The sequence below is a fragment of the Otolemur garnettii genome, unplaced genomic scaffold (assembly GCF_000181295.1).
Source record: "Otolemur garnettii isolate 467f Iridium unplaced genomic scaffold, OtoGar3 scaffold00217, whole genome shotgun sequence".
Lineage (NCBI taxonomy): Eukaryota > Metazoa > Chordata > Mammalia > Primates > Galagidae > Otolemur > Otolemur garnettii.
Window position 1 is genome coordinate 600,901 of NW_003852612.1, and position 7,426 is coordinate 608,326.

The window sequence follows — 7,426 nt, forward strand, 5'->3', positions numbered from 1 at the left end:
CTCACTGCAGTCTCAGGCCCTTGCTCCCCAATGCATGCCTGGTCTCACTCTCTAGTACTCCAAGAAGTCAAAAATCAAGGAGCCAGCATCTGGTGAGGGCATTCTTGCTGTGTCCAACAGAGGGAGGAACATCATGCCCTCACACAGAGGAAGGCAGAAGTGCATGAAGGCAAAAAGGGGACCAAACTCACCCTCTGTAAAAGTATTAATCTCACCCTCCAAAAGTCTCATCTCCTGACACTGCCACAATAGCACCAAATTTCAACATGTGTTTTGAGCGGGACAGACATTCAAACCATAGCACTGGGCAGCAGCAGTGACCAACACAGGGCAATGCTGGTTCTAGAATCTCACTGTCTGCAGTCCTTGGCTCTGGGATGAACCCTGAGACCCAGGCAAATGCCTGTTCTCTGCTGAGGTGGGGCCCACCTACCCCTTACAAGTGCAAGAACTTACTGGCCAAATAGTCCCCCATACCAAGGCTCAGGTCTCCAGATACAGTCAGAGAGGATCCCAGTGGACAGCTTGGACTAAGGACCTCGGGACAGTTCCCAAGGCCCATGCTCAAGTTCACAGTTTTCTAACGCAGGCTTGGAGGCCTGTAAGAACAGATAACTAAGAACGAGAAACATTGACAGAAAAAATAAAATAAAATAAAATAACTGCTTCAGCAACATTATCCTTCCACAGCACCCGCGGGCAGGCCTCTGCCTTGAAGCCAGCTTATTTTTGGATGTCATTCTTCACACTATTAAGTGTGAGTCAATGAAGACTGTGAGCTTGGAAGAAACCGTAGGTGCTCTCTGCCTGTTTATTTCTCTCTGCCCAGCTTTGAGACACTTGACATAAAAGACTCCATAAAAATAAATTGTGGAGAGTCCAGTGCCAATAAAAATCACAGTGGAGGCTGAAAACTATTCTATTTAAAGAGCAGAAGGACATGCACTTACCTTGTTGTGAATTCCCAGCTTCCCAGTTCCTGAGCCTGGCACGTGGTAGCCTAGCACCAATCCCAATAAATATTAATGGATTGATCCGTTAGTTGGCTGCTCACCCATTTGCAGTTTCTACAACCTCGTGGCCCTCGGTGCACATGTTGCAAGAAGAGAGAACCCATAGGCTTTGATGGGAGAGAGCTGTGAAGTTGGCAGGAGAGCCTGCCACAAACTCTTCAAAATAAATGCCTTGCCTTCTACTTCCAGCCCTACTTATTAACTGTAAAATAATGATGTGGTAGACAGTGAAGGGCAAAGACTGCCAAATTCTAAGAGAGAACCTGGATTCGTGCCTTTCCATCCTTAGGAATCTCTCCTTGGACTGTGCCAAGCCCTGTGCCGTGCAGGGAGAATACAGATACCTCCATCTTACTGCATCTTAGTGCCTGGACCTGATAGAATTCATCCCAAAAACAGCTTCTTAGTTTCTTTTCAATACCATTCAGACTCAATGCCCAGATGCATTTCTTTTCTGGTCCCTTGCATATAAAATCTTGGGCTCGTCCATAACTTTGAACACCCAGAACATCCCCAGCTCAGTGTAAGACTCCCTCAGACTTATCTAATTGCTAGGCTCCCTTCCCTTGCAGGCCTGGGTAAGGGGAACCATCAGTTTCTCCTTTCTCGCTCAGCTTCAAACCCACTCCCTACTCTACCACCTCAGCATCTGATATCTCTGCCGCTAGAATCCTCCAGCAATGGGCACTCTGGGCTCTGGGCTTGGTGAATATTTTCAGCGGCTATTTCTCCTGAGAGGCAATTTTGTGATTTCTAAGAAATTCCCCTGTGAGAAATTTCCAAATATACCTCCATTGCCTGGGGGATGTTCCCTCTGGCCACCTACTTACAATACCCTCCCTTAGCCTCTCCAGGGCTACCAATGTCTTTAGGCAGTTTGTGCCATGAATAAAGTGCCAGACAAAAGTGGAGGCTGAATTGCAGGCATGATTTTGTGCCCCAATAAAAGGACTGCTTAGTGGGAGGAAAGGCTTGGTATCTGTGACGTGCCCCAGCAATCTCAAAAGATTGAAAGACTACTGCCCCAGGAATGAACTGCCAATCCTGAATTTGAGTAATTCATCAGCCACAGGAGGGCACCTTTTGTGATTCTCCCTAATGCACCCTCTGAGTGAGCTAAGGCTCTTGAACTCTTCTCTCTATTTGGGGCAACATCACTCTTGCAAGTTTTATGCAAGCTCTGGGCTGTGCCCTGTCTGTGGGTCTCCCTGGCTATGTAAGAAGGGGGTCCAAACCCTGGCATGGGGATTGGCAGTTCAGTCCTAGGGCAGTACTCTTTCTCTTTGCTCTCCCATGGGGCATGCTGTTGATGCCATCACCAGCATCATTAGATTGCTCAGGCGGGGTACAGATACCAAGCCTTTGCAGAAGACATATGTCAAAACCTCTGCATTATTTTCATAAAGTTTTTCTCACGTGGCTGGAGGAGAAGGAGAAACACCTCATTCCTCTAGCCTCCCCAGGAAGGGGAAACGGTGTGGTAAAGGAAACACCATAGTGTTCCAACAACTCTGTACAGAGGAATTTTCCACTCCTGCCCTCCTTACCTCCTAAAGCCATATGGGCTATGACTGGTGATCACCATGCTGCTGGCTCGCCAGAGGGGGTGACTCCTGAAGCATAAGGAGGTGTCAACCAATTGAAGAAGGGAGAGCATGCTGTGTGAGTGTCTCCGGCAAGAAGAGCATGGGGTGCAGCACAGCGCCTTCTACCGTTGGGAGCCCTGTCAGTCTGTGAGAGAGAGTTTGGAGAAGGTCTGAGAGATGGAATAGGAATTGGAGAACTGGGTTGTAACCAGATGCTGGAGTGTTCTGATAGCATGCTAAGAAATTGTGACTTTATCCCACAGGAAGAGCCATGCAAAGATTTTAAGCCAGGGAGTACAGGGTCAAATTTGGCTCTGAGCACACTGTCTGTGGGGTTAGGGTGGAGAGGCATGGTGAAAGCAGAGACTGCTTTGGCGAGAGCTAAAAATGTGAATAGACCATGTTCAGAGCATCTTCCACTCAGAGTGAAAGAATTTCTCACTTTTTTTTGTCTCTCAAAGTGATTTGTAACACAGCTGTAGAGCCATTTTTTCTCCCTGGTTTGCATTTTATGTTCTTTTACGATGTGGTCAGGCAGGTGTGGCCGCAAGAGGAGGCCCAGGAGAAGTTCAGGTAAACAAAGTCTATGACACTCACAGGTCCAAGTGGCAGCAGGGGCACCCAGCAAGGTCACATGGGAGGATACCAGGGTGGTCAGGAGATAGGAGAGAGAATTTGCCTTTGATAGACCCTGTGACTAACCACACCTCCTCTAGCTGGCCCAGATGTCCGAGGAGGCAATGTTCCTCTCCTTAGTCACCCCACGGCCTCCCACCAGGCAACTAGAAACCACCCCTAGAGCCCAAAGCCCACTGAAATTATCCAAACTAGCCAATCCTAACTGTTCACCCACCTGGCTTGCCTTTCTCATGGTAACACCAGAAAAGGCCATGGCCTAAGGATTCCACTGGCTCCTATCTTCTGCCCCCTAATATGGTGTCTATCCTACGAGGCCCTCTGTGGCCTGCCATGCCTACTATCTTGAGGACCTGTGTCCTTTTGTGGCCATATCTAACTGATCACTTCATAAAAGAATACGCGTGCAAGCCAAGCAGTGGCTCAGCCTGTAATCCTAGCACTCTGGGAGGCTGTGGCAGGCAGATTGCTTGAGCTCAGGAGTTCAAGAGCAGCCTGAGCAAGAGTGAGACCCCATCCCTACTAAAAATAGAAAAACTAGCCAAGTATTTTCGTGACCACTTGTAGTCCCAAATATTCAGGAGGCTGATGCAAAAGGATCCCTTAAATCCAAGAGTATGAGGTTTCTGTGAGCTAGAAAGCCTTTGCCCTCTATCCAGGGCAACAGAACGAAACTCTGTCTCAAAAATTAAAAAAATTAAAAAAATATATATGTACAAAACAGCTTGCCAGGTCCTCATGGAGGCAGGATAATTGAGTGAGAAGGGCATGGGTATCAATTTTATTTCAGCTCCATTATTTTCTTATGAGCTCAGAAAAATGCTCTGAGCCTTATTTTCCTCATCTGTAAAAATGACACAATGCACAAATCAGGATAAACTGGATTATGCTGCCACTGCTATGACAGATAAATTCTGAATCCTTGCCATTGTAGTGGTAAAAGTTTACTTCTTGCTGTCAGTGCACATGCGGTATAGGTCAGCTGGCAGATCTGCTCCCTACTCCCCCACTGAGCACACAACCTAATGGGATACCCACAGTCTCTGACCACATTAGGACCACTGCAGCAGATGGAAAGAGCACCCAAAAGGGGTGATTTCCAACCTGCAACCTGACAGGTTCTAACAAAGCTCTTTGAGGAAGAGTAGTTGCTAGTCCACTAGCGTGCCATGAGAGGAGCTTAGGTATGCTGCGAAATTTTTAAAGGACATTAATTAAATTATTTTTGTAAGACATTCAAACTTCTGTAAGTATATGACATTTTTTACTCTTTTTTTTTTGATCGACACAACTTAAGTGTGCCACAGAACTTAAACTGTAAGTTCAAGTGTGCTGTGGGATAAATACACAGCTCTAAAGGATCCTGCACCTGCAACTAAATACTCCAACATGGAACCAGCATGCATGCCTCTGCTCACAACTCTGTGGTCAGAAACGACACGGCCCCATGTGAGCATCACAGATACCTACTCCACAAGACTATGGAAAGAGTTAACCACTTTGTGGTTCTTAGACAAAGTGCCTGGCATGGAACCTGCAACCTGACAGTTCTAACAAAGCTCTTTTAGGAAGAGTAGTTGCTAGGTCTTTCATTTTAAAATGCTTTCAATATAGTAAAATCCTTTCAATATAGCAAAATCCTTTCCTTCAGTGAAGGAAAACCTGCTTGGGAAACAGAAATCCCAAAGAAAAATGAAAAATGTCTCAATCTCTGAGTTATAGACAGAGAGGGCCCTCCAGGACAGAATTTGGGGAAAGGTAGTTGAGAATCCTTGCCTATGTTAAAAGGCTTTCAGCTACAAGTAAGAGACAGTGCAACTCAAGCTGGATTATGCATGAAGTGTGAGTAGATTGATGGCCAAGAGCTCTGAGTCCCCCTGCTGCAGGGAAGGGTTCCAGGCTGATTGCTTCAGCAGCTGTTATGTCAATAAGGATTCCAGCTTTCACCTTCTTCCTGCTCTGGCATCCAAAGCATCTATTTCATTTAACTTCCTTTTAAGAGTGGTTCCTCTAAAGCTGTGGTTCTCAACCTGTGGGTCACGACCCCTTTGGGGGTTTAACAACCCTTTCACAGGGGTCTCCTAAGACCATCCTGAATATCAGATATTTACATTACGATTCATAACAGGAGCAAAATTACAGGTATGAAAGTAATTTTATTGTTGGGGGTCACCACAACATGAGGAACTGTATTAAAGGGTCTCCGCATTAGGAACCACTGCTCTAAAGGTCACGGAAAGGCTGTCGGAAGCTATCCAGAGGCATAGATAAGTTATTCCTTCTGGAAAGTTTCCCTTAAGATGTGTGAGATACTTTTAAGTTTCCACAAAATATCTGTGTGTTTCACTGACTTAAATTTAACCAACATCTCTATTTCTAGCAAGAGGGGTCGCCGTGAAATCAACTGGGCCACACTGGCAGGAAGAAGGAGGAAAGGACGCTAAATAGACAATTCATAGTCTACCCTGTACCCAGTGAGAATTAGCAGGCCTGGTTTGAGCAACTGAGCAAACTGATTCAAAGATCAGTTTGAAAGTTACTGATCTGTAGTAGTTTCTTATCAAAGAGTTGGGGTGACGTGGAAGGGTTAAACAGTCACCCAAGAGTCTGATGAAGAAGCAGAGAGGTGACCTGGTATCCCTCTCTCCCCTTCACCCACAACCATGAGAAGCGCCCATTTACGCTCTCTCTGCTTCTCCCTTGTGAGTCTGCACTGCATTGCACGGCTATCTGGCCATCTTTAGGTGCATTCTACAGAATCTCTTACAGATAAAGCCATGTCCTAGCATTGCTTCAAGGTTTCCATAACTGCATCCCTTGCATTGGAATTTGGCACAATCCCACCAAAGTGAAAATATCCCTGTGGGACATCTCATATCCAGAGGTACAGCAAATACAAAATGTACAAAACCAAACCGATCACCAAATGGGATATCTTTCCATTGTCCCCAGGTTCGTCTATGACCATTCCCTCATTCTTTCTTCTCTAGAATTGGCTGTGGCCTCCAAAGTGAGCTCAATTCTTGCCTCTCCCACATCACTTCTCCCTTCACGCCACACACCAAACCAATCTTTGTGAGTTGAGTCCTGGTTATAACAAACACCTGCTGAAAAGCCCGGCCTCTTAGTTGGCATTCAGCCCCACCAAGCCCTCTGCTCCCCTCCTTCCTCCAGGCCCCATGCTGTGTGTGCCTGCCTCCTCCCTGTGCCCTCTAATGCTCACGCCACCCCTTTCAAAGGAACACCCAAGTCCCTCTCTTCAGGCAGGATTAATATTTCCTTTGAGGAGAAAAGCAATCCCTGCTTTCCATACATTTATTTCTACTCCATCATCACAGCATCGATACCATTGGTTATAGTGCTGTCACGGGTTTATATTTTACTCCATCCCCAGGAAGCAATCTCCCAGCCAGGCGGCCATCATCACCCACATTCACCTCTACCTCTGGGCCTTGCTCAGAGTCTATTGTATAATAAGTGCTCAAGGAATACAAGTGAAGCTGAAAAGGAGCAAAGCCATCTAGAGCTGTTCCAATATTCCTCCTGTTTATTTTTCTCCACGTTTATTTGACTCTGAACTTGAGTCCTTTATTTTGCAGCTGTTACATGTAGCTGAGGGATGAAAGTTGTTTAGACTACTGTAATTTAGGAATAACTATTGCCATTGTGGTGGTGATGGCACTGAGAATGTGCATGGGCCCCTGTGCTGAGCACTTTTGCTCCTGGTCAGTGGGTCATAACTTTCTGTACCCCTATTAATATTTGGACCAGGTTAAATCGTGGTTAAATCAGAGTTGGGAAGCCCACTTTATTTTTAATCAAACTATTTTTTAATTCTTTTCTTTTAATTGAATGGTAACTGTGTACATTAATGCACTTCTGGGGTACAGTGTCATATTTACACAAACAATCCGAAACACTTCCATCAAACTAGTTAACATAGCTTTCATGTAATTTTCTTCTTTTTTTTTTTTGATCTTTATTTTTTTTTTTTATTGAATGGTAACTGTGTACATTAATGCACTTCTGGGGTACAGTGTAGGGTTTTCACATGCAATCTGAAATACTTCCATCAAACTGCTCAATGTAATTTTCTTAGTTATTGTGTTAAAACGTTCATATTCTGCTCATAGAAAGATTCACTTGTACCTTTGTAAGATGAACCACAGAAGTGAACCCTTGAATCCCCCT